The sequence below is a fragment of the Rhagoletis zephyria genome, unplaced genomic scaffold (genome assembly GCF_001687245.7).
Source record: "Rhagoletis zephyria isolate East Lansing unplaced genomic scaffold, Rhagoletis_zephyria_1.1 Rzeph_scaffold_01906, whole genome shotgun sequence".
Classification (NCBI taxonomy): domain Eukaryota; kingdom Metazoa; phylum Arthropoda; class Insecta; order Diptera; family Tephritidae; genus Rhagoletis; species Rhagoletis zephyria.
Window position 1 is genome coordinate 62,298 of NW_016158990.1, and position 26,506 is coordinate 88,803.

Sequence of the window (26,506 nt, forward strand, 5' to 3'; positions counted from 1 at the left end):
AAGTAAATCATTCAGACACTATAGGTAATTTTGAAGAAATTGTGGAAATAGCTGACCTCGCCTTATAATAGGTTTTTATTTAATTTTTAGCGCCGAGCTCTTAAAAGCGGATTGTGCGATTAATCAATTAACATGAGTTATAATAAATTTAATATTGCAAAATGTGTTGAAACAAATATTTTTAAAAAGTATGCGCATTTTTAAAGAAAAGTGTTTGTACATCACTATTATATAAGTGATTTGTGCTATTTATTATTACCCTCTGAAGGTATTATATTCGTTGTTGGTCTTAAAAACAATATTATAAAAAGATCTAATTTTTAAAGTTAAAGATTTGTTAAATTGATTTCATGAATTTTATTTTAAAAAAATTGTCCATTTTTGGCGATTTTTTTTCAGAAATCGCGCTTTTTTTTAAATATATGGACACCCTGACCCTGACCCTACGTGTAATCCAGAACTGGGATACTATCGATAGTACCGCCACTCAATAGTTTTCGAAACATCGATAGTACTATCGTCGTGAAAGCTATTGAATTGAACCGGTCAATTGCTTGAAAATTAAATAATTAATAAATTTATAAATTACTTTGTAAATAAAAGAGATTATATAATTTTTCTTTTTTAATTTGAGTGCATCAAAAAGAACTTTTTATAATATTAAAATAAACTTATTAATTTATGCGTCTGAATTATATCGTCGGTCCCTACGAAGAGTAGCACATCTCTCTAGCAAAGACTAGCAAATTTCACTATTAGCGTGGAAGACAAGCATATTTCATTCGTGGAAAAGTAGCACATTTCATTATTTTCATGGAAGACTAGTACATTTAAGGTTTAAAGTAAATCATAAAAGCATAATTTTTATTGAAAATTCAAGTGCTTATATTGTATTTGTATAATTGTATTATACAAGTAATGAAATTCAGACGGTATATAGCGTTTAGTGATCATTTGCTGAAGATCATCCACTTTTATTTTTTTTAAGGTATTATTCCCCATTAAGATTTATGCTATTCATATTATTTTATGGTTAACCATTGAAAATTTGTTTTCAGTATGTTCAATTTCAATTAAAATAAAGTTCATTTAAAAAAAAACCTTGTAAGCCCACGCTTAAAACTTTGTAGAAATCTAAAAAAAAGTTCAACCAATTTTCATACAAACTTCAAACTTATTTACTCAGAAGTATTAGAATTTTTTTGAGTATGTCTTAAAATTACTTTTGATTATTTTTGTCGCATTCGATCCCATTTAACGAATAAACACAATTTACTTGTATATGGAAGAAAACCGCATCAACGGGTATTTTAAGCCACTTCAAACTTGCACAGCAGCGGCAGTTCATACTGCATCCTCCGGTCGACAAAGCCAAGCGTCGAGTGAACAGAAGGCTGCACAAAATACCAACAACTTGTGCCCCCCTTTCTTTCACTTGCGGTGAAGTTCAGGTGGCCATCGGGAAGGCGAAAGCCTTCAAAGCCATGGGTCCCGACGGAATATGCATGCTGATGCTAAAAAATTTAGGTCCTGCGGGAGTAGCGTACCTAACGGAGGTCCTCAATTTGTGGAGTGGTGGGGAGAGTGGTCCCACTGCTCCAACCGGGGAAACCAGCCAACAAACGAGACTCGTATCGACCGATAACACTCCTTTCCCCGGTGGCGAAGACACTTGAGGCTTTGCTGCTCCCGTATTTCTCGAACCTCCTGACCCCAGCGAAGCATCAGCATGGTTTCCGCAAAGTGCACAGTACAACAACAGCACTTAACGCCATAAACACTCAGATAATTCGTGGCCTTAACCGTTGGACCTGTCAAAGACGTTTGACACTGTCAGCCATTCCACGCTACTAGAAGATATAGAGGCTTCCTCTCTCCCACAGAGGCTCAAGCGGTGGTCGGTGAATTATCTGAGTGGACGACACTCGTCAGTAATGTTTAGAGACAAATCGAGGAAACTCAGAAAAATAAAACAGGGGGTTCCACAGGGTGGTGTCCTTCCCCCCCTACTGTTTAACTTTTATATTTCAAAGCTCCCTCAACCACCAAAGATAGTCTCGATTGTCCCTTACGCCGACGATTGCTCGATCATGGCGACCGGGAATGAAATTGATGACTTGTGTTCGAAAGTAAGCGGGTATCTCTCCGAGCTTTCTAGCTTCTTCACTGCAAAGTGCCTAGCCTTATCCCCTACGAAATCCTCTACGACCTTGCTCACCATCTGGATGGAAAAGGTTAGGCTACGGCTGGGAATTAATGTCGATGATACACCAATTCCGGCGGTGAATAACCCCAAAATACTCGGAGTAACATTCGACAGCCTGCTCTCCTTCTCTGCGCACTCAACCGCTATTGTCAATAAAGTACAGAGCCGCAACAAGATCCTCAAGTCGCTAGCCGGCAGTACTTGAAGCAAAGACAAAGAAACATTGCTGGCACCATACAAGGCAATAGGCCTCCCGGTTTTAAATTACACAGCACCAGTGTGGTCGCCGGGGCCTAGTAGGACGCAGTGGATGAACCTACAGACGACCCAAAACACTGCACTTAGGAAAGCGACTGTATGCCTCAAGGAGCATAACATAAGGATCTGCAAGCAGTTTCTGGTTGGGAGCCACAGACGTGGCCACCCAAACAGACAGCTGCGTGCAGAGGAGCCCTCGCCTAGGCAAGTCAGGAGGCATCTCTACGAACTGACGAACGAAGTCCAGAGGTTCATTAAGCAACCTCTAGACCCATCAGCATACCGACAGGCCCTGAACGGCATTCACAGGGATTCAGTCTCGAGTTATGTAGACTCCAGACTGTTCTAGGCAAACAACCACCGGACATTGGCGAGACGGAGCTTCATCTGCCTCGGGAGAAAAGAACCACAATAGCCCAACTTCGCTCTGGCTACTGCAGCAGGCTAAACTCATACCTGAGCAGACTAAACGCGGATGTGCCAAATGAGTGTCCGGCATGCGGAGAGACCACTCACGAATTTTGCTTATGCTATTGCGTCAAATGACAACTATTCAGTGTTTGGTTTACATGTTTGAACGTAAACTTTTTCAGTTTATGGAAATTTTTAGATTTATGGAAAAACGAAAAAATAAAAAAAAATTATGGAGAAAACCTAATAGAAGTGCAAAAGTAAAACGCAAACTTTGCAAAGATTATCAGCGAGTTTATGATTTTTCGGACGCTACGTCAAACAGATAGTGTGTAACTTGACGCATAAGCATCGTTGACGGTGATGGTGACGGTGACGGCGACGGTGTCGCAATGGATGGTATGTACTTTCACATTTAGATTTATTGTCTTGTTTTATTCCCTGTTTGGGCCCTGTCACACGTTCAGTAATTATCACGATATTTAGACATTGTGCATACTTACAAGTGAAAATAGAATCAGATGTTTTCCCGAAATGCCTCACAGCTGAGATCACCTGATTCTATGTGCTACAGGGTTACAATCAATATATATATATATAAAAACTTTAAACGGACTCTGACAAAACTAGCAAGAAAAGTTCTATTAAGTTTAGGAGTCATTGACTAAAATGCTTTAAAATATTAAACTGCTATATAAACATAGGAATTCATTTAATTCAATGCATATTTGGCCAATTTTTAAGGATATTTCAATAACTTTAGTCTTTTTCTACATCCCTTTAAACACCCTGTCTAACATTTTGACAGGTTAATTCTACGTTTTTACAGGATATTTCTATGTATTTTCCAGGCGGTTTCCAGACAGAAGAACATTTGTCACTTGTATGTATGCACAATGTATTTGGATCGCGATCCATATTGATGGATTGATGGTTCGCGCACGAATGCTACATGTTCAATATTTATCGCGTCAGTATTTGCATAATTTTTGTGCTGAACGCTTATAATGACACAAGAAAATATTTGTATTTTGTACGTATAATTTACAGATAATACATTTCACAATTATTTTTAAATTTCCAATGTTAAATAAAATTGTTTCAATTTGTTTTGAAAAGTTTTAAGCACCGAGAGTGAAGGCATAGCGAATACGTTTTCGATGTTCGCATTATGAGAGTACAAGATGTACTAACGAAATGTATGGATCGTGTTTTGAAAGTGCTACACGTTCAATATTTATTGACGGTATTGCGATCCGCGATCCAGATTTCAAAATTGTTAGGGCTCTGTTACACGGTCAGTAATTATCACGATATTTGGATAGCGATCCATACTGATGGAGTGATGGCTCGCGCATGAATGCTATATGTTCAATATTTATCGCATCAGTATTTGCATAATTTTTGTGCTGAACGCTTATTATGACGCAAGAAAATATTTTTATTTTGTATGAATAATTTACAGATAAAGCATTCTACAAGTATTTTAAGATTGTCAATGTTAATTAAAATTTTTTTCAATTTGTTTTGAAAGGTTTTGTTAAATCTTTGCGCAGGTTCTTTTAGCAATATGGACTGCTACGCAGCGATGAAAAGAAGAAAAACTTCAACAATTGCTGGCTTCCCGAAAATTCTGTCTTTATTTGTTGATTGCAATTTGTTTTTTCTACCAGTAGCTTAACAAGTCGATATGTATACATCTACAAAACCTTTTGCCTACCAACAGACCTAACTGTTCAACTCGGTACCATTCCAATATATGTATGTATATAAAATTAGTATATAAAATGTCTGTATATGTACATATGTATCGGAAACAAAGGTAAAGAAAACATTTAAAGCATCCAAAACAATGATGCCCCTTTGCTTACGAGAACAAGGGAAATTTAAATACAACTTAAAGGTAAATCATTTTAGCGAAGATCGAACATCCTGCCCCGCCGATGATTTGCGATAGATAAATCATCTAATAAATTTCAGAGTCTGGTTGAGTGTGTCTTGCTTGAAGGTATCTGATCTCCTTTGCTGGATAGAAAACAAAGATTAAATGCATTGATATTATTGTGTCTGGCGATCTGTCATCGCTTGCCAGTTATCCTGGATGGGTAAAGGACACAGTTTTGTTACAGATCTTTTTAGTAGACCGTTTAATGTTTTTAACGTTGCAACCCTTACGTGACCATCCGATCCTGGATGAGTGTCAATGACGCGTCCTAGCGGCCAACGTTGGCATGGAAGCCTTTCGTCTTTGAGTAGCACAATATCATTTACCTTGGGGTTGATTTTAGCCTTGAGCCATTTTGGTCGTTTTTGTAGACGAGATAGATACTCTGTACTCCATCGACGCCAGAACTGTTGGACTAAAAATTGGCAGTTTTTCCATGTGTCTTGAAGGCTAAGTCTGTCCAATTCTGGTTCAGGAGGGGCAAGCATGGCATCGCCGATTAAAAAAAATGTCCCGGTGTTAGGACCAATAGATCGTTTATGTCATTAGAAAGTGAACATAATGGCCGCGAGTTTAAACACGCTTCAATTTGGGTTAACACAGTGCTGAGCTCTTCGAAAGTCAGTTTCCTTTCACCTATCGATCGCTTTAGGTGGTATTTCATGGACTTCACACCCGCCTCCCACAAACCGCCAAAGTGAGGCGATGATGGTGGAATAAAGTGCCATTGAATGCTATGTTCTACGAGAAATGGAGCTATTCTTGAACTAATATACGTTTGATATGCCCTTTTATCGGCCCGTAGTTTCTGATTCGCTCCTACAAAATTAGTGCTGCAGTCGCTAAATAGCTCTTTACATAGACCTCTTCTTCCAATAAAGCGATGAAGGGCACCTATAAACGCGTTTGCAGATAAATCACCCACTGGTTCGAGATGAATAGCCTTGGTAACAAGACAAATAAATACAGCAATATATCCTTTTATGGCTGCTCGACCTCGTCCTTTCGATGGTAATATGCTAATCGGGCCGGCATAGTCGACACCAGTCGACGTAAAGGCCCTAGCCGGACGGATTCTTGGAGCCGGTAAGTTTCCCATTAGCTGGTCTAACGGCTTGGGTTTACATCGATAACAACGGACACAGCGGTGAACACAAAATCGAACCGCATTACGCCCATTTATTATCCAAAACCTTTTGCGAGTATGATTGAGCGTGAGCGCAACACCACCATGTAAAGTGCTGAGATGACTATGTTGGACGACTAAATTGGTAAACTGGCCCTTTGCTGGTAAGATGAGTGGATGCCTTTCTGATAGCGTTAGTAGCGAATCCCGAAGTCTTCCTCCTACCCTTATCAAGTTTACTTCTTCATCAAAAAACGGATTTAGCGGTAGCAACGTGCTTCGTTGGGGTAAAGGAGCGTTCATAGAGAGTGCATTCCATTCGCTTGGGAAAGCGTCCTGTTGGATGATTCGCGTAATCGTGAATAAGCTTGTGTCTAATTCTTCTACGCTCAAGTTATCAAGGCGCCGCTTAGATTTGGGCTTACTGCAATTGATGATAAACCGCCGACAATTGGCGACGACTCGTATTAGTTGCGTCATAGACGAAAAGTTATTTATAAATGCAGCCGCTTGCTGTGTGTTAATATTGAAGGCGTTTACTGTGATAGATGTCAGCTCTTTCTTTACAGATGAAGGGAGATCAGAATTTTTACGGGATATTGGCCATTTCGATGAATGCCATTGCAGCCATTCTGGGCCACTCCACCAAAGCTTACTTGGCACCAGTTTTGATGGACGTAGCCCTCTGCTCGAACAATCTACTGGGTTGTCTGCGGATATAATGTGAGGCTTAGATACTTCTAAGATTTTGTTGATGCGATTGGCGATGAATAGTTTCCAGCGATGTGGATCTCCTTGAATCCATCCTAAGACAATCATCGAATCTGTCTAAAAAAATATGTTATTGTCACTGAAGCAAATTTGCAGCTCCTGGTTAACGAATTTTAAAATTTTTGTCGCTAACACTGCTCCGCATAATTCAGCGCGAGGGATGGTGAGCTTAGGTCTGATAGGTGCAACCTTGCTTTTCGCCATCAACAAGGTGGAGTGATAGTTTCCGTTCGCATCACAAACTCTTAGGTATGCCGCTGCGGAATGGGCGTGCATTAGGGCGTCACAAAATATGTGAATTTCACTTGATATTATCGTATTGCTTATATTCACCCATCGCGGAATGCTTATGTCTTCAATGGCTGGTAATTCATCAATATACTGGGTCCACGATCTTTGGATATCGTCGGGTACGGGGCTATCCAACTGATTTTTAGTGACCACAATCTTTGCTTAATTATTTTAGCGGAGATAATTGCTGGATTCAACCACCCGAGTGGATCAAATAACCGCGAAATCGTTGACAATATTTTGCGTTTCGTATGTACATCGCCTAGAATTTCAAAGTTTATTTGATATTTAAAAACGTCTTCCTTAGGGTTCCAACAAAGACCCAAGGTTTTTATTTTGCTACCGACATTAAGCTGCAACAAATTGTCCAGTTGTCTATATGCGACAGGTATATCCTGTAAAAGCATATGATGGTTACTTGCCCATTTACGAAGCTCAAAGGTGCCACTCTTTCACATACCGATAATATGCTCTTGCCGGTTTAACGCTTCTTCAATTGAATGACCTCCTGACAAAATATCGTCTGCGTACATGTGATGTTTGATTACATCAACCGCCAAAGGATAGTTTGAGCCTTCATCGTCTGCTAATTTTTGTACAGTTCGAATAGCGGTAAAAGGAGCAGAAGCTGTGCCAAACATAACCACTGAACAAAAATATTCTTTAATTTCCTCCGCGGGATTATCACGCCACAGAATTCGCTGATATTGGGCGTCCTCTTCCTGTACGTCGATACGACAGTACATTTTTTCGATGTCCGTAGTAAATACGAACTTCAAAAAACGCCAGTTAGTGAGGACAGCTGAAAAATTCCTTTGTAGGGATGGACCAGTTGCTAAAATGTTGTTGAGCGACTTTCCATTGCTGGTTTTGGCAGATGCGTCGAAAACGATTCTTATTTTGTTAGTAGACGAAGATTCCTTTAAGACCGGGTGATGCGGTAGGTAACAACAGGTGGAGAATGAACCATTTTCCTTTGAGATACATTGACTTTGTTGTTCTGATCTGATGACTGGTTTCATTTTCCCTAATGCGAGATATTCTCTAATTGTGTCCGGGTAGGTCTTTCTCAACTCTGGATCCCGCGAAAGTCGATTTTCGAGATGCATGAAACGTTTTAAAGCCATGTGGCGCGAGGTGCCGATAACGCTGGAAGCATCAATTTCGGATAATAAGGGTGATCTTACAATATATTTACCACTCTCCATTCGTTGAACAGTCGACGAACTACATTTAACCTCGGGGACCTCCTCCAATTCCCAAAACTTTCGTAATACTGTGTCAAATTCGATCGAGTTATGCAAAGATGAGACCGTGATCGGTGAAGGTTCGGAGTTTCGAACCTTACCGGATATGATGTAACCAAAGGTAGTAAGCTGTGCGATTGGAGCACCCTTTGGCCCACGGCGAGTGTCGCTCAGGATACACTCGTCATAGATGTCGCTTCCCAGCAGGATATCTACTTGCTGTGGCTCGTAGTAAGAAGGATCTGCAAGGTCCAATCCTTTAAGATGCGGCCATATTGTTGTCGTTATGCGTTTGCTAGGCATCACGTGATTTACCTTTGGCAACACATAAGCTAATACCCTATATTCCATTGATGGATCTCGCCGCGAACGAACTGTGAGCAATACATAGGAACGCGCTTCAGCAACCTTTGCTTCTGATAAACCTTTGATATTGATATGCGCTCGCTTTCGTGGGAGTCGTAGTACTTGTACCGTGTGTTCGGTGACAAATGATGCCTCAGACCCCTGGTCCAAGAATGCTCTAAATGTCAACGATTGCCCTTCGAATGTATCAATTGCGACTATAGCAGTAGGTAACACCACTTCAACTTTATTAGTCGTTCGAATATCTTGTTCTAAGTCCACTTCTTTCCTAGCAAGTAGTGTATCAGTTGCGCAACGATGATTGATAATTGCTGTATTCATTGATGCTTTCGATGCCGACTCCAGAGTCGGCTCCACATGTAGCAGGGTGTGATGCCTGCCATCACACTTTATACAACTGCGTTTGCTACTACACCTTGATGCTATGTGGTTGTACCCCAAGCAGTTAAAGCATAGCTGGAGTTTCTCTACCCGTTCTTTTCTTTCAGGGTTCTTAAAACTGATAAAAATAGGACATTCGCGTACTGCGTGTTCTGCCTTTGTGCAGACCTTACAGATATACGTATTTTTTGTTACATGTAGAGCTTGTATATCGCCTTTAAAAGTATGAGCAGTTAAATTACCCTTTCGATGATTTACAGCCAAGGAATGTTGCTGCAGCTTAGACGACCCTGACGAAGTAGAACTAGATGACGTAATCATCCTTTGATATTGTTCGTCAAGTACTGCACACAAACTTAGGGATTACTGTCTTCAAACCTAGGGATTGCCCTCTTTCCACTCATCGCTCGATCCCATTCATTGTGAATGGAAGCCGGAAGTTTCTTCAGCATATAATGTACTAAAATTTGATTTTGTTCACCCAGACAAGCTTCTGAATCGAATTTACACACGAACGGCAGGTCTGTATGAAACGCCTCAAGCTATTAGGATCACCTCGAATAACAGTAGGTTGTTGATCGAAAACATTCATGTAATGGGAAAATAGTATGCGATCATTATCGTACAAATCCGTCAACATTTTCCAGGCCCCAAGATAATTTTCACCGAGCAGGGTTATATGCTGAATGTCTTGCGCTGCTTCATCTAATAAGGCTCCTTTCAGATAGTAAAAGCGCTGAAAATCATTAAGTCGTTCGCTGTTATGTATTCGAGATAAAAATATTTCTTTGAACGTCGGCGTAGTGTAGTTCCCATTGAACGTAGTTTCCATTGAACGTAGGCAATTTAATTTCAGGTAGAGGCACTTCTTTACTAGCAGGAGGTGTTGAACTGGCGGGGATACTACAAATGTTATTGCTGCGAGTTGGTGGGAATGCGGTAATAAATGCCTCTTTAATGCAAGAGACCGCCTCAAGATAAGCTTCTTCGAATTTGTCATTTATATCAACATTAATATATTTTTTGGTTACTTGTTGGCTTTTAGACATACGCATTAACTTCCGATGATTATCGCGAAACTCGATACGATGCGATGACAAGCTTTTCTAGCCGGCTCTGAAAATATGACTCCGTTTTGCGTGATGTAGCATCCTTCTTGAAATTACGCAATCCCTTTTGAACCGATGATAACAGTGATAATTGTTCAGCTACGTAGTCTCCAGACTCTCTTTCAGTTTCGGAGCCCGACATTATTCTACCAGAACACAAATAATATCAATGCACTCACCTTTAGAATTCCGTCTTCCGTTTCGAAATAAGTTGTTGTTGAATATCCACGGTCTGGTCAAATGGATGTTCCTCGTAATGCACCATATGCTCCGTCCAACTCCTTTGGAACGATAATTGTTGAGTTCTAAATCACCACGCACAGACCTCACAGGAGGCACCATATGTTAAATCTTTGCGCAGGTTCTTTTAGCAATATGGACTGCTACGCAGCGATGAAAAGAAGAAAAACTTCAACAATTGCTGGCTTCCCGAAAATTCTGTCTTTATTTGTTGATTGCAATTTGTTTTTTCTACCAGTAGCTTAACAAGTCGATATGTATACATCTACAAAACCTTTTGCCTACCAACAGACCTAACTGTTCAACACGGTACCATTCCAATATATGTATGTACATATATAAAATATGTATATAAAATGTCTGTATATGTACATATGTATCGGAAACAAAGGTAAAGAAAACATGTAAAAGCATCCAAAACAATGATGCCCTTTTGCTTTCGAGAACAGGGAAATTTAAATACAACTTAAAGGTAAATCATTTTACCGAAGATCGAACAGGTTTTAAGCACCGATAGCGAAGGCATAGCGAATACGTTTTCGATGTTCGCATTATGAGAGTACAAGATGTGCTGACGAAATGTATGGATCGCGTTTTGAAAGTGCTACACATTCAATATTTATTGGCGGTATTGCGATTTCAAAATTTTTAAAAATTTTGCGATATGGATGACTCTCCATCAATACAGCATGCTACACCGTCAATAAATATCGCGATACTTGGAGTGCAATTGGGTATAGTCATTGCGCTGGGTATGCAGTTACAGTTGCATGGCTATACTCAATCCCGACTCTTGCGTCCTCGTTCGCGCACTCTGGGCAACGTGAGCAACCCATGTGCGAGATGCGGTAACCAATCCGAGTGGAGCCTTGGGTCACGGCAGAAAGAGAGGGAGCTTCGGTGGGGCCACTCTGACTTATTCGGTTTAAGGGCTCACTGAAGTCTGCAGCGTCTGTTCACCAGTAGGTGCGGCTGCAAGCGGGTGTCTGCTTGGAGCAAGCGGCTCGCTATATAAACGTGTATTTGGTTGCGAAACCACCCCCGTCCCAGCAATGGGTTGTGCGCTGGGCTTGGGACCCGCCACGTAAAAACCACTTCCAGTGAAGAAGCAAGGCAAAGCCTCGGATGAGACCCCCCCTTATGATGACGACCACGGCAAACGTTTAAAGGACTACGATTTGAGGGCATGCACCTGGAATGTCCGGACCCTTAATGGGGAAGGTGCCTCTGCCCGGCTGGTTGATGTCCTCGTAAGGACAAAAGCTGACATCACCGCCATCCAAGAAATGCGTTGGACGGGGCAAGGCAAACAATGTCTGGGGCCTTGCGACGTCTACTACAGCTGCCATGTAAAGGAGCGCAAATTCGGAGTTGGATTTGTGGTGGGAGAGAGACTCCGTCGCCGAGTACTGTCGTTCACCCCGGTGGACGAGCGTCTAGCCACAATCCGCATCAAAGCGAGATTCTTCAACATCTCGCTCATCTGCGCCCATGCCCCGACGGAAGAGAAGGATGAGGCATCCAAGGATCTCTTCTATGAGCGCTTGGAGCGCACGTACGAGCGCTGCCCCCGTCATGATATCAAAATCGTGCTTGGCGACTTCAATGCCAGGGTGGGCAAAGAAGGGATCTTTGGAACCACCGTCGGAAAATTCAGCCTCCACGACGAAACGTCCGACAACGGATTGAGGCTGATCGACTTCGCCGGGGCCCGAAACATGGTAGTATGCAGTACTAGGTTCAAGCATAAAAAGATCCATCAAGCTACCTGGCTGTCTCCGGATCGAAAAACGAGAAACCAAATCGATCATGTTGTGATAGACGGAAGGCACGCTTCCAGTGTTTTAGACGTACGCACACTCCGAGGCCCAAACATCGACTCGGACCACTATCTTGTTGCAGCCAAGATACGCACCCGCCTCTGTGCAGCAAAAAATGTGCGCCCAAATATGCAAGGAAAGCTTAACGTCGAAAAGCTGCAATCACAACAGACAGCCAGCGCTTTCGCTACTCGACTCTCACACCTGCTCTCAGAGAGCACTCTTCAACAAACCGACATATGCGAGCAGTGGAACCACATTTCCCGCTCATTAAGTACCGCCGCCGAAGAAGTAGTCGGATTTCAGCGAGCCCGAAAGAACAACTGGTACGATGAGGAGTGTCAGGAAGCTGCAGAGAAAAAAGATGCCGCCTACAGGGCCACGCTGCGATCGGGCGCAACGCGCGCTATGTGGGACCGCTATAGGGATCTGAAGAGGGAAGCGAGACGTATTTGCCGCAACAAGAAGAGAGAGGCAGAAATACGTGAGTGCGAAGAGCTTGAAATGCTGGCCGACAGGAGGAATGCCCGAAAATTTTACCAGAGAGTTAGGCGACTTACGGAAGGTTTAAAGACCGGGGCGCACTCCTGTAAGAACAATAATGGCGACCTAGTAACTGATGTCCAGAGCGTACTTAAATTATGGAGGGAACACTTTTCCGCCCTACTAAATGGTAGCAGCACGGAAAGTTGTGGAGAAGAAGAACCCGAGCCCGCAGTCGATGATGACGGAGTCGACGTTCCACCGCCTGACTATGACGAGGTACGTATAGCAATAACGCGGCTGAAAAACAACAAAGCCGCTGGAGCTGACAGCCTGCCAGCTGAGCTATTCAAGTACGGCGGCGAGGAGTTGATAAGGTGCATGCATCAACTCTTGTGCAGAATATGGTCAGATGAACGCATGCCCGACGACTGGAATTTAAGTGTGCTCTGCCCAATCCACAAGAAAGGTGACCCCGCCATTCGCGCCAACTACCGCGGGATCAGCCTTCTAAGCATAGGTTACAAGGTCTTATCGAGCGTATTGTGTGAAAGACTGAAGCCCACCGTCAATGAACTGATTGGGCCTTATCAGTGTGGCTTTAGACCTGGCAAATCCACCATAGACCAGGTATTCACAATACGCCAAATCTTGGAAAAGACCCGCGAGAAAAGGATCGACACTCACCACCTATTTGTCGACTTTAAAGCCGCTTTTGACAGCACTAAAAGGAGTTGCCTATACGCCGCTATGTCTGAATTTGGCATCCCCTCAAAACTCATACGGCTGTGTAAAATGACGTTGAGCAATACCACCAGCTCCGTCAGAATTGGAAAAGACCTCTCCGAGCCGTTCGCCACAAAACGGGGTTTCAGACAGGGCGACTCCCTTTCATGTGACTTCTTTAATCTGATGTTGGAGAAGATAATAAGAGCTGCAGAACTGAACCGCTCAGGAACAATTTACTACAAGAGCGTGCAATTGCTGGCTTATGCCGATGACATCGACATCATCGGTAACAAAAACCGCGAAGTCTGTTCTGCCTTTTCCAAGTTGGATAGGGAAGCAAAGCGCATGGGTCTGGTGGTAAACGAGGACAAGACGAAGTATCTCCTGTCATCAAACAAACAGTCAGCACATTCGCGCCTTGGCACCCACGTCACTGTTGACAGTTACAATTTCGAGAAAGTAGAGAATTTCGTTTACTTGGGAACCAGCATTAACACCGATAATAATGTCAGCATTGAAATCCAACGTAGAATCACTCTTGCCAACAAGTGCTACTTTGGACTGAGTAGGCAATTCAGGAGTAAAGTCCTCTCTCGACGTACGAAAACCCCGCTCTATAAGTCACTCATCATGCCCGTGCTGGTATATGGCGCAGAAGCATGGACAATGACAACATCCGATGAGGCGGCTCTTGGAGTGTTTGAGAGAAAGATTTTGCGGAAGATTTACGGGCCTTTACGCGTTGGCGACGGCGAGTACCGCAGACGATGGAACGATGAGCTGTATGAGCTTTACAACGACATGGACATAGTGCAGCGAATTAAAATACAGCGGCTCCGCTGGCTTGGTCATGTCGTTCGAATGGACACCGACGCTCCAGCTCTGAAAGTATTCAACTCGGAACCCGCTGGTGGTAGCAGAGGAAGAGGGAGGCCCCCACTGCGATGGAAAGATCAGGTGGAGAAGGACTTGGCTTCACTTGGCGTTTCCAATTGGCGTCAGTTGGCACAGAGGAGAAACGACTGGCGTGCTTTGCTGAACTCGGCCAAAATCGCTTAGGCGGTTACAGCGCCAAAAAAGAAGAAGAAGAACTTGGATCACGTCAATAAATACTGACCGTGTGACAGGGCGCTTTGTCAATACAATCGACCGGCATGCCGTTTTAATCCTCGGTAAATATACAAGATGAAAATAACACAATTATGTTCACATATCAATATTATCTCAATCAAAGCTCGTTTTTTAATCAGCCCGTTTACATAGGCAAATCTCAGATTATTAGCTGTCAAATTTGTTGTGGTTGTTATTCTCAAATTTGAAGGAAAAGTTATGTTTCTTCTCTGTGCACCGTGATCACGTTTTTCTGCTATAATAACATTTTAACATTTTATTGAAAATACCTTTACAAACCTCTTTTCCCAGCAAGCGACCATTTTAGTTTACTTTTAGACCGCTTTTACACAGTTCAAGTATTGAATACAATTCTGCTCGCATGTGGGAGAGAGGGGGTGAGAAGAAAAGGGACGAGTACACATGTGTCTGTACCGTCAAGTCGTTTCACCTTTCTTGCTTTGCTTTTGGCATTTTCGTTGCTTTCCGTTTAAAGAACCAAAAACTTGAATTCAACAGAATTGAAACGTGTAAAAGCAAATAGAAAACGCAAAAGAGAATGAGCAAGAATTGCTTTCAAGTACTTGAAACATGTAAATCGGGTGTTACATTTGGCATTTCTGCTCTTTTGCGCAAAAACAATCGATAAAACTAGGAAGGACACCGAAAAGGTATCGGTTATATCTGAGATTATTTAATAATTACAGATTAACAAGGGACGATTTTTATATGGCTAATCTCTTGTTCTAATTACAGATTAGGTGTTAAGCTCGAAAATTAGGATAATCTAGTTATATGTGAACCTAGTATAATGCGCCTTCTGAACGGCTTGATACATTAGCTGTCAAATTTAAAACACACATCATGTTGTCTCAAATGATCATAAAAATATTACGATCATCTAACACGCAACTGATCAGTTGATCAGAAGTGCAAAACAACGCGTTCAGAAGGTGCAATCGCAACAGTTACTGAGCTGTTGCGCCTTCTGAACGTGCCCATTCTATTCAGTTGGGAGTATAAATGTTCGATATTTACGAAAGTATCGATATCATGAATCGATTTAATTCATTGCATGTAAGATCGATATGGCGATATATCGGGCTGAACAATACCGATATCGGAAAAATCGATGTTGAAAATCTTACTCCCAACTGAATAAAATATTAGACCTGATTATCAACTCACCTAATGGAGTTATTTCCATCTTGTAAATTTACTGAGAATTAAACGGCATGTCGGTCGACTGTATTGTCAAAGAGGGAATAAAACATGATAAATGCATAAAGCAAAAAATGCAAGCAATTTTGCAGCACATGTTTGTGCTAATCAATTTATTATTTTGTACGTGTTTTTGCAACCAATCACCGCGCATTTCATGTTAATTAGATTTGCACAAAAAATTTATTGAAAATCGCTTAAAGATCACTGAAATAAACCACCGACAAAATACACATAAATAAAGAAGCAAAACAGAAATAGCAAACTTCAAAATTACGAACGTCACACACTTTTGTCTCAATTGCTATTACAAATGGCTGCTTCTCATCCGCTCAGATCTGTTCTAGTCTAGTGGAAAACTCCAATCTTTTTGCGAGCTTTGACAATCAGCCGGTTTTATATTTATTTTGTTTCGTCCAAATTCGAGTTTTCATGTTGGATATTTAAGAAAGTATTGATATCATGAATCGATTTAATTCATTGCATGTGAAATCGATATGGCGATATATCGGGCTGAACAATATCGATATCGAAAAAATGGATGTTGAAAATCCTACTCCCAATCAAGAATGATAGAATACAAGATTGCGCCGTCCTGGGCGTTGACATTTGTGTACCACAAGTAAACAAAGAATAGAGCGATAAGAAGAACGAGTTAAAACTGCCAAAGCATCTCTGCGGGATTGATTAGTTAACTTGCTAATGGAGGCTTATGAGGAAATGCTGTTAATTTAATAATAGAGCAACATTTCGGGAACGGCTTTGCCGTGCCCTATGTACACAAAATGCAGCGATTCGTCCCAGCGCTACACTTGCATCTAAGCTTCTTGCATCTTGACGGCTGTCGCAATTTAACACACAGCACTTCTTTGTGTTAGTTTTTATGCAGTCTTCAACTCAAAAATCACTCACAAATTGCAAATTAACACAATTTAAACTGATTTTTCACTTATAATTCAAATTTCTCTTTAGCTGATTTGTAAACAAAGGTTTATTTACAAGTTACCACAACTGTCAAAATCGGCAAAACCAAAGTGGCGGTACCACTGACGGCGCCACCTTTGTTCGCTGCACCATAACTCCCAATTGAATAGAATATTAAACCTGCCCATCAACTCACCTAATTGTGTTATTTCCAATTTGAATACTTACTGAGGATTAAAACGGCATGCCGGTCGACCCAAGCGGTTTTCAAACTTAAGAGCTAAATAAATCACACAATCTGCTGATTAAACCTACTGTAGTACTTTCCCATACACTTTTTTGTAGATGAAAATTAATTTCAACTTAATTATCGATATTGCGGGTAAAGTATCGATGTCTTCGATATATCGACCTTGGAACATCGATTCAAAAAATCGATTATCGTGCCTTGAAATATCGATATTCAGGATAATCGATACGATATCGAACATGTCTACATTCATGATTTAATAATACAAGGTTGGATAAACCATGATTCAATTATTAATGGTTTTGTAAGTAGCTTTTTTCTAAAATTTGGCACTCCCGCCCACAGGGATGGTTTATGGAAGCAGGAGAAAAAGGGGAAGAATTCAATCACACTTCCTAAAATGGGAGCTAAATTCCATACAAAGGTGTGGATAATAGTGAATGGTTGTATTTTAAAACAAAAACGAATTTGATTTAATTATTTAATTTAAAGAAGCTTATTTACATCGAGTATAACCCCCGATTGTTATTAAAAATAAATATTTCTATATATATATACCAAACTTGCGTACGTCAGATGGCGCATAACTTGAGAATGGATGGTTCACTTTCAGCTTTTTTTTTGTTGTATTTGTTTGCCAGATGATGGATATGAAGAAGCTATTTGTTTGTGGAAAATATGCAATATTTATTAAACAAAAAAAAACGACAAATAAAAAAATTTGGAGCTTACGCTTCTTTCGCGGTTATGGCCCGATTGTTTCGAATATGGTAATTCGAATTCTTTGATGTCGCGCTTTTAATGTTCTGGGGAGATTATACAACTGTCTGAATATTAACCATTCGCCGGGTTGCACGTTTTCGACGTTACCGACTCCATGTTATATGCATGGAGCCGAGCACGTCGATAATGATGTTTAAACGGAGATTAGTGTTAACCACATATTGAGTAAACGGCCCTAAGTGTGCAATTACATCGCGCCATTGACTAAACCGATCTGTCGTGTGACGTTTGGGCCTATGGATGCGGTTTGGCAATGTTATATTGCGTTAAAGCCTCATTCGGAGACACCAGGATTGTGTTGTGGAGGACAATACCTAAATTCCTTCGTTAGCTCATTTATCAAAACCATTGCACGCTTTTCTTTATAGAGACTTGGCAGAATCAAGAGGTCTCCACGAATATCGACAAATACATTTCGGGATCTATATATAAATACGCCACAAGGAAATTTTGCAATCCCTTTTCTGAAGGCACCGTTCGCTGGATTTCAATGAAAGATACACCGATTTAAAGGATATAACTTGCTCTAATCCAGAAATGTTAATCCCGATACATAGGGGGCGTGGCCTCTGACATATAGACGAAAATGTGAAAAGCACTATATCTCTAAAATCAATTTTGCTGGACAATCAAAACTTAGCACAGATGCATAGATTGTAAATACCCTACTTACGGTGAAAAATGGTAGGTACTGGAAAAGTGGGCATGGCACTTCCATACAAACTAAAAATCTTATATCGCTTATCCTTGGAACCGCTTATGCTAACGTCCTGAAATTGGACACAGCTATTAATGATGTCAATAACGTACTTATGGCGAAAAGTGGTAGATAATGGGAAAGGCAAGGGAAATGGGTGTGGCACATCCCATACAAACTGAAATTCTTATATCGCTTATCTCTGGAACCGCCTATGCTGACGTCCTGAAATTGGACACAGCAACATATGTGGTCAATACCGTACTTATGGCGAAGAGTGGTAGATTTTGGAAAGGGGGGCGTGGCACCGCCCATACAAACTGAAATTCTCAAATAGCTTTTCTCTGGATGCACTTATAATAAGGTAATGTAATTTTATACACCTACATTTATACACATATAAAATCGCAAGAATCGTTCAATTGGGGACCATGGATTTTAAAATTGCATTGAATGATTGTTGTTTTGTGCAAAAGTTTTTAGAAGGATCAGTGTGTTTGTCTTACGATAGGTGGCGCAGGGATTGAGAGCTATCATAAAAAAACATATCTATGATCAGATTGGTCTCACTTTTAGAACACATATTAACATAAAATTTGGCAGCCCAATCGTGTGATGAAAAAGGCTGAATTTCTTTATTCATTCTGAACGTTTGGAATAAACTTTTCTGTTTATTTATTCTTTAGAACGTTCCTGATGATATGTTGACGTATATTTCAAACGCATTCTGTTTATTCCGGCTGTGAAATGGGATTATCCGGAATGTATAAAGAAACGCAGCCAAAATATTGGGCTCTGGCTCAGTCTTGATAAGAACCCGTATGAAACCGCCATTAGAGAAGGAAATATTAGGTTCATTCCTTATCTTTTTGGACTAAAATCTGAAAAGTGTCAAAATGCCAGAGCGTAAGCAAAATGCGCTCACTAAAAGAGAGTAACAGGAAAAGTAAAGGAACGCAAAAAACCAAATTTTTAGTCCAAAGAATGGCAACAACAAAACTAACGTCAAATAAGAACAGAAATGTATGTACAAAACACATTCACACAAGCACAAGCACAATAAACACTTGCTATATCAATTATTTTTTGCCTCCTTCCAANTTTTATACCACAAGCACGGGGATAAAGAAATTATGGAAACTACCTCACTAAATTGGAAAAAATTATATTTACGAGATATCTATTTAAATAAATGTACATATAACATAAAGGCTATTTATTTGAAGCAATTTATAAGAAAAAATGGCAGAATGTCTGTTTGTGTATGAATTCATTTGTCACGGCTACCAAACTTTGCGAATTATCAGTGAAACAAAACAAACAGACGGGATAATAATTGAACCAGATCTCTATCAGGATCATATTGTTGTTGAATTTGCGTGCAAAATTTGTATTCGGATCCCGATTATTGCCTAAGAAAACATAGCTAGAGTTGCGACAGAGTTGCATTGTCTTCAGTTTATCAAGTTTATTGCCGGTTGCTCTAAGCCTGATTGACACTAATCACCGATTAACATCGTTATCGACGTTTTCGGCTCCATGCAAATAACATGGTGTCGGTAACGTCGATAACGATGTTTAACCGGGGATTAGTGTCAACCAGGCTTTGAGCAACCGGCCCTTATTCAGTGAAATCGCTGGATAAATTTATCAGAAATGTGTAAACGAGTTTCCATACAAATTTTGACAGTTCATTTATAAGGTTTACACAATTATAAGTTTATACGGTTTACAATGCATTTATAAGGTTTGATGAATACCCTTATTATCTTTTGTTGTAAACCCTCAAGATACTTTCTCAACCGTTAACGAATCTGATGAAAAAAGAAAGAGTTTTTGTAGATGTGGGCAATTTAGTTTTTAACCTCCAAGAGGCTCTCAGACAAATAATGGAACAAACTTATTTACAGTCTGAATTGGTATATGTTTGATATATTAGTCAGTGATGAACATCTCATCTATACATACAAATACACATGCAAAAGCTAACGTTCCTAATTCGATTTTAAGTTTTTCTGTAAATTCGCTATAAATTATGCTGGTGGACTTCAAAATAGTAGTTCGCATAAAGAAGTTAGTATTGGTGACACGTAAAATTCAGAGGTGTATAAAAAAAGATGTCGAATTTCGACAACTGGGCGATACTAGTTTAAGGGAATTTCGTCTCTTTAGCCTACATTGAATTTTTGTAGTCCAACGATTTCCACCCATTTTGTCTTGTTGGCGCCAGCGAATGAAGAACAAACATTTCTTCAAATTTAAAAAGTAAAAATTTCACTACTAAAACTATGTTCACATATCAATATGATCTCAATCAAAGCTCGTTTTTTAATCACCCCGTTTACACAGGCAAATCTCAGATTATTAGCCGTCAAATTTGTTGTGCTTGTTATTCTCACATCTCAAGGAAAAGTTATGTTTCTTCTCTGTGCCACCGTGATCACGTTTTTCTGCTATAATAAGCAATATAAATATATTTTAACTTAACATTTTATTAAAAATACCTTTACAAACCTCTTTTACTTGCTAGCGTATATTTTTGTTTACTTTTACATTTGGCATTTCTCCTCTCTTTCGCTAAAACAATCGATAAAACCAGGATGGTCACCGAAAAGTTATCGGTTAAATCTGAGATTATTTAATAACTAGCAGACCCGGCGAACTTCGTCCCGCCCAAAATTTTTATATATTTTATTGAAACTTTTTGGTCCAAGATTTTCACAAACAATTCACGTTTACAATTTTCATAGGCACATTCGTCTGCTAAGATTATGGTTTGGTGGTCATTTGCCGCTTTAAATTACCTAATGAAAGTGTTATATCCGTGAAGAAGTTCTTGAAATTCTCCAGTTGTGCGGCATTTTATAGCACGGTTATTCGCAAAGCGAAATAAATTTTTTCCTCTTCACTCCATGGCGGCAACAACCCGGTTCTATAGTGAACGTCCTAAAAGCTTTACAGTATAGTTGGTGGCAATTTCAAAATTGGTGCGAATCATTGTTCTACAGAAATGCAATATACATATACTTATTTCAGACGAAATACCTTAAAAGTTTGAACGCATAATAATATTGGAAAATCACATCCATTGGGCCAATTGCAACGCAGGAGCGTTCGATATACTCAATGGTGCAACAGGTCGATTTAATCTGACCTTCACGGCCCCTTTTCTCACTTGGCTATTTTTAGTAATAGCTCGACTTCAGCACCACTTGGCAGCACGTTTTTGCAATAGTATTGCATACATATTTAAAACATTAGCCAAATCGGATCATAAATAAGATTTTTAGTAATAACTCAACTACAGCGCCAACTGTCGGATTAAATTGTGAAACTAAACCATCCAGAGACCCACTCAAATACACAAAAAGTTTCGTTAAAATCCGTAAAACCATTTAGGAGGATTTCACTCACAAACACACCTACAGAAGAATAAAAAAATTCATTCAAAGATAGCTAAAGGAAGGTAGGTTTGTAGGCCTCACACCCCTTTTCAAATAGCCCAAATTTTCTCCATGAGTATGGGCTTGATTTCAACTATATACATATCTCCATACGAAGTTCCAGTACTGTACCATGAATACTTTCAGAGATATGCAGTATACAAATTCGATTTATATGGGAGGTGCCACGCCCCCCTTTCCAACAGCTGCCCTCTTTCTTCATGAGTATGCGATTGATTTCGTATATCTCCATACCAAGTTCCAGAACTCTACCATGAACACTTCCAAAGATAGGCAGTATGAAAAATTCGGTTTGTATGGAAGATGCCACGCCCCCTTTTCCAATAGTTCCAATTTTTCCTCAAGAGTTGATTTCGTATATCTCCGTACCAAGTTCCAGAACTATACCATGAACACTTCCAGAGATATGCAATATGAAAAATTTGGTTTGTACGGAAGATGCCACGCCCCCTTTTCCAATAGTTCCAATTTTTCTCCAAGAGTATGCGATATATTTCGTACATCTCCATACAAAGTTCCAGAACTCCGAGATATGTAGCATGAGAAATTCGGTTTTTATGGGAAGTGCCACGCCCCCTTTACATATAGATTTTTTTTTTAGCCTAAAACCATCCTTGGGACACGTGCGGCAGGTGGCAGTTTCAAAAAAATCGGTTCAGCCGTCTTCAGCCTTGCGAAAACTAAAAAACGCCTTTAAAAATATATATCAGTTGAGATTTATTATATATTATAATTATATTTTGACAGTATCCGTTGTTTCTGATTGGCGCAAAAAAATCTTCGCCCCGTGATATGGTCGTTGCTCAAAGCTATTTATATTCGAAATTGCATGAAAATTGGAAAAAAGGAATCTATAAGCTTATCCAGGCAAAAAGCTACCTACGTACCGAATTTTAAGCAAATCGGACCGTAAATAAGATTTTTTCGAATAGATCGGTCCCTGGTCCACTTCTCGGAAAAAATTGATCATATATGCTACTTACGTACCAAATTTTAAGCAAATCGGACCATAATAAGATTTTTTCGAATAGATCGGTCCCTGGTCCAATTCTCAGAAAAAATTGATCATATATGCTAATATATGCTAAAAAGCTACCTACGTAACGAATTTTAAGCAAATCGGACCATAATTAGATTTTTTCGAATAGACCGGTCCCTGGTCCACCTACCCGAAAAAAATTAAATTTTTTTAGCCTAAAACATGGTGGTTACCGAAAGCTATTTATATACAAAATTTCATGATAATCGGACCAGCCGTTCGCGAGATTACCTGTTACAAAAAAAGGGACTTCTCTTTATATAATTAGTATAGATTACAGATTAACAAGGGACGAATTTTATATGGCTAATCTCTTGTTCTAATTACAGATTAGGTGTTAAGCTCGAAAATGAGGATAATCTAGTTATATGTGAACCTAGTATAACAACTTAAAAATGTTCTTAAAACTTGCAAAGAAATTTGGAAAAGAAACCTCACTGTTTTTGTTTTTAGGAGTAGGGTGGGAGTGTCATTGATAAGATTAGAGCGAGAGAAAGTTTTTCTTTCAAAACCTTTCATTATTGAATCATGGGATAAACTGACAGTTGTCTCTCTCGCACCGCCTCCTTAGCAATGGCAACGTGTTGCTTATTTGCAAATTTCCTTGGAAAAAGTGTAGCTTTGCTGAGAAATAGAAGTTTAAGCTTTTGTGCAATATGTTTATTTATAAATGCATATGAAGCACATTTAACTGATGAAAACAAAAACTGTTTTTAAATTGGATGTTTACATAAATCTCATAGTAGTTTTATTTTAATTATGAGTCCTTTCGCAGTTTTACCCTGGAATTCAGTTCGCGGTCTCTAGTCACTAATAGTGACTTTTGGTGGGGAACTTGGATTTTGAGACTATTTGGTATTCAGTACGCTGTCTCACGTCTCTAGTCTAAAAAAAAAGTCACTAATTTGTCAGCTGGCTAAGAGCAGGTCTCAAAAACAAAAATGTGGATAAAAAGTTAATTTTTTTCCATTTTATTAAACAAAAGACGCGAATATGAAGCGATGAAATTTCTCCAATAAGAATTTCGTTAGGAAATACCACCGAAATGCTTTAATATACAAATCCATTGAAAAAAATATATATTTTTTTTAACATTAAAATCTAAAGATTTTAAAAGAAATAAAACTAATAAAAAAAGAAAAGAAAACTAAATAAAAAAAATAAAAAATCCTCTGCCCGAGGAGTACTCGAACCCTAATGCTTTGACCACTCGGCCAGTGCGACTCTTCGGGCAGGGCGGCCTAAGGCATACGTAAACGCTATCAGTTGACTGTCCGTGTTTGTTTTCACCACACATTTTTGTTTAACTTTTTGTGACTCTCCTACTGAATAGTCAAACAATCTCAAGTCACAAAAATAGTCACTAATTGCTAATCTCAAATTTAGTGACTTGAGATGAGACTGAATTACTGAATCCCAGGGTTAATACAGATAAATAGCACATAAATTCACCTTGATATATTAATATTTCGTTCAATATTTCGTTTAAAATGGCAGATTTCCTGCAAGGAATTTCAGTACTAACTGCCTACTTTGCGTACTTTTCNCAGATAAATAGCACATTAATTCACCTTGATATATTAATATTTCGTTCAATATTTCGTTTAAAATGGCAGATTTCCTGCAAGGAATTTCAGTACTAACTGCCTACTTTGCGTACTTTTCTACTACCATTTGCGCAACAAGGGATTGCATTCTTCCCCTTTCTCTGTCCTTCGTAAATGCAACCTTTTGTAAGAGAGTGTCAAACCGCAGCTGTCAGTCATTATCTAAGCTTTTATTATTGAATCATGCTCTTAATTGGGAGCGACGACATGTACTTTTATGCATACACTTGCATTCAATTGAATAGCGACAGGCAAAATCTTAAATTATTTTTTATATGGAAAAAATTAAATTCGGATTTTGTTTCTCCCTTTCGAAGTGCAAAGAAGTGAAATTGGCTATAATTATACATTTCTTATACTACAAAACAAACAAACCAAAAGATATTTGTTTAAATTGACAACTCATACATATGCTGCTTTCATGGAGGATTTGTTGCCACTTCGGGTGTCCCTCAAGGTAGTTTCTTGGGTCCGCTCTTATTTGTCCTATTCATAAACGATGTTGGGTCAAGGTTTACTTAGTGATAAAAAACTCACAAGACGCTATGCTGTTGCAATCCGAGCTCGATAGCCTACACTCATGGTGCTCTCTTAATTGTTTATCTCTGAATGTCAGTAAGTGCTCATATTCTACTTTCACCAGAAAGTTTCTTCCTGTTCAAACCAAGTATAATATTGGCGGTTATGATCTTAGATCTGTCGTTGAGGTTAAAGATTTAGGAGTATACTTTCAAATTCAAAAAAGTCCATAGGTTGGCGGCTAGGCCGAAAACCCCAACCCCGCCTCTAGGCAGACTTGCCTGGAAACGGGAACTTGAAAAAAAACGAACAAGTTTTTACATATTTTTATTGTTGGAAAACATTGAATGCATATTGAACATGGTGGATATTATTTGACTCCACCCGTCACAGGCATTGCAACTGACCGAGGGGGAGGTTGTATGCAGTCGTCTCTGGCATACGCAGCAGGTGTAGATTTCTGGCCCTGGGTTTGACTCTATGCCAGCCCTGAGCAGAAGGGTGCGGAGAAGGTGTAGCCCTAGGATCGAGCAACGTTTGATGGATTTCGCTGACCTAGACGGGGTTAGATCACCGAAACAACAGCCCTTGGTCGGGTAAAACCCGAGTCATTCCGATGTTAATGACTTAACATTTTTTTTGTCGACTGTTGTGAATTTTCTTGTATAAAAAAATTAATGTAATGTGGAGAGATGTAAAGAATAGGAAGAATAGAAAATTCAGCTGTTCGTTATGGGGGTTTACACAAGTCAATTTTGCAGTAACAATAGCAAAATATTCACACATTTTTACTAATATATTCACACTTCTCTTGATGTCTTCGTCACTATCTTTGACTTTTCGAAGACATTTTATTGGCTGGACGTCTACTCTACTGGAACAATGTGACAATTAATACATATTCTCATTTGTCTTGCCTTGTGTAAACGCCGGGTTATACAACTGTCACAACTGTAAACAAAGGAAATAAGAAATGTCAACGAAAACACCAACAGTCGGTGTGAACAGCCTTCAGCCCACAATCCCAAAACTCGATTTCAAGGTGTTTTCGTTGTCGGTCAGAGCATGGTATTAGGGAACGCAACTATTGTACAACCGTTATCAATAGTTTTTAAAACCTATCGATAGTGCCGACAGTTTTCAACTATCGATACTATCGATGTTACTGTCGATAGTATCCTAGCTCTAGTGCAGTCATGCCCAGCGCAGTCATTGTGGAAGAATACAAGTGAGATATCTTAGGGTTGACAGATAGTTGACAGGGTGTTCAATATGGCGATGACAGTGTGAACAATATGGCAGCCAATATGGCATACAACACCGAATGGCCCGAAGTTGCAAAACTACGACCCGAATGAAACGCTTCGTGAAAATCCAGGGTTGCGAAGTGGTATTTTGTTGGTAAATATAAAAGCCAGGATTTTGTGCAGCGCCGAATTTTAACAAAAGAGGGTTTTGTGTTCTCAAGATGAACAGAAAAGGGTTGCTGTGCTGTTTCGTTTTAAGCTT

At 39.7% G+C, this 26,506-nt stretch overlaps 1 long non-coding RNA gene across 3 annotated transcripts in view; it reads right to left on the minus strand.

The window, feature by feature from the left end:
• Positions 1–17,033, minus strand: part of LOC108365538 (uncharacterized) — a 39,606-nt gene extending 22,573 nt beyond the window's left edge. The window contains exon 1 of one of the 3 annotated variants that reach the window (XR_001847941.1): positions 16,867–17,033. This is a non-coding gene — a long non-coding RNA (uncharacterized LOC108365538). Of the gene's footprint in view, positions 1–10,290; positions 10,793–10,837; positions 10,876–16,866 lie in introns of those variants that run through there. The other 2 variants (XR_001847943.1, XR_001847940.1) reach the window with 2 other exon arrangements.
• Positions 17,034–26,506: the final 9,473 nt, after the last annotated feature.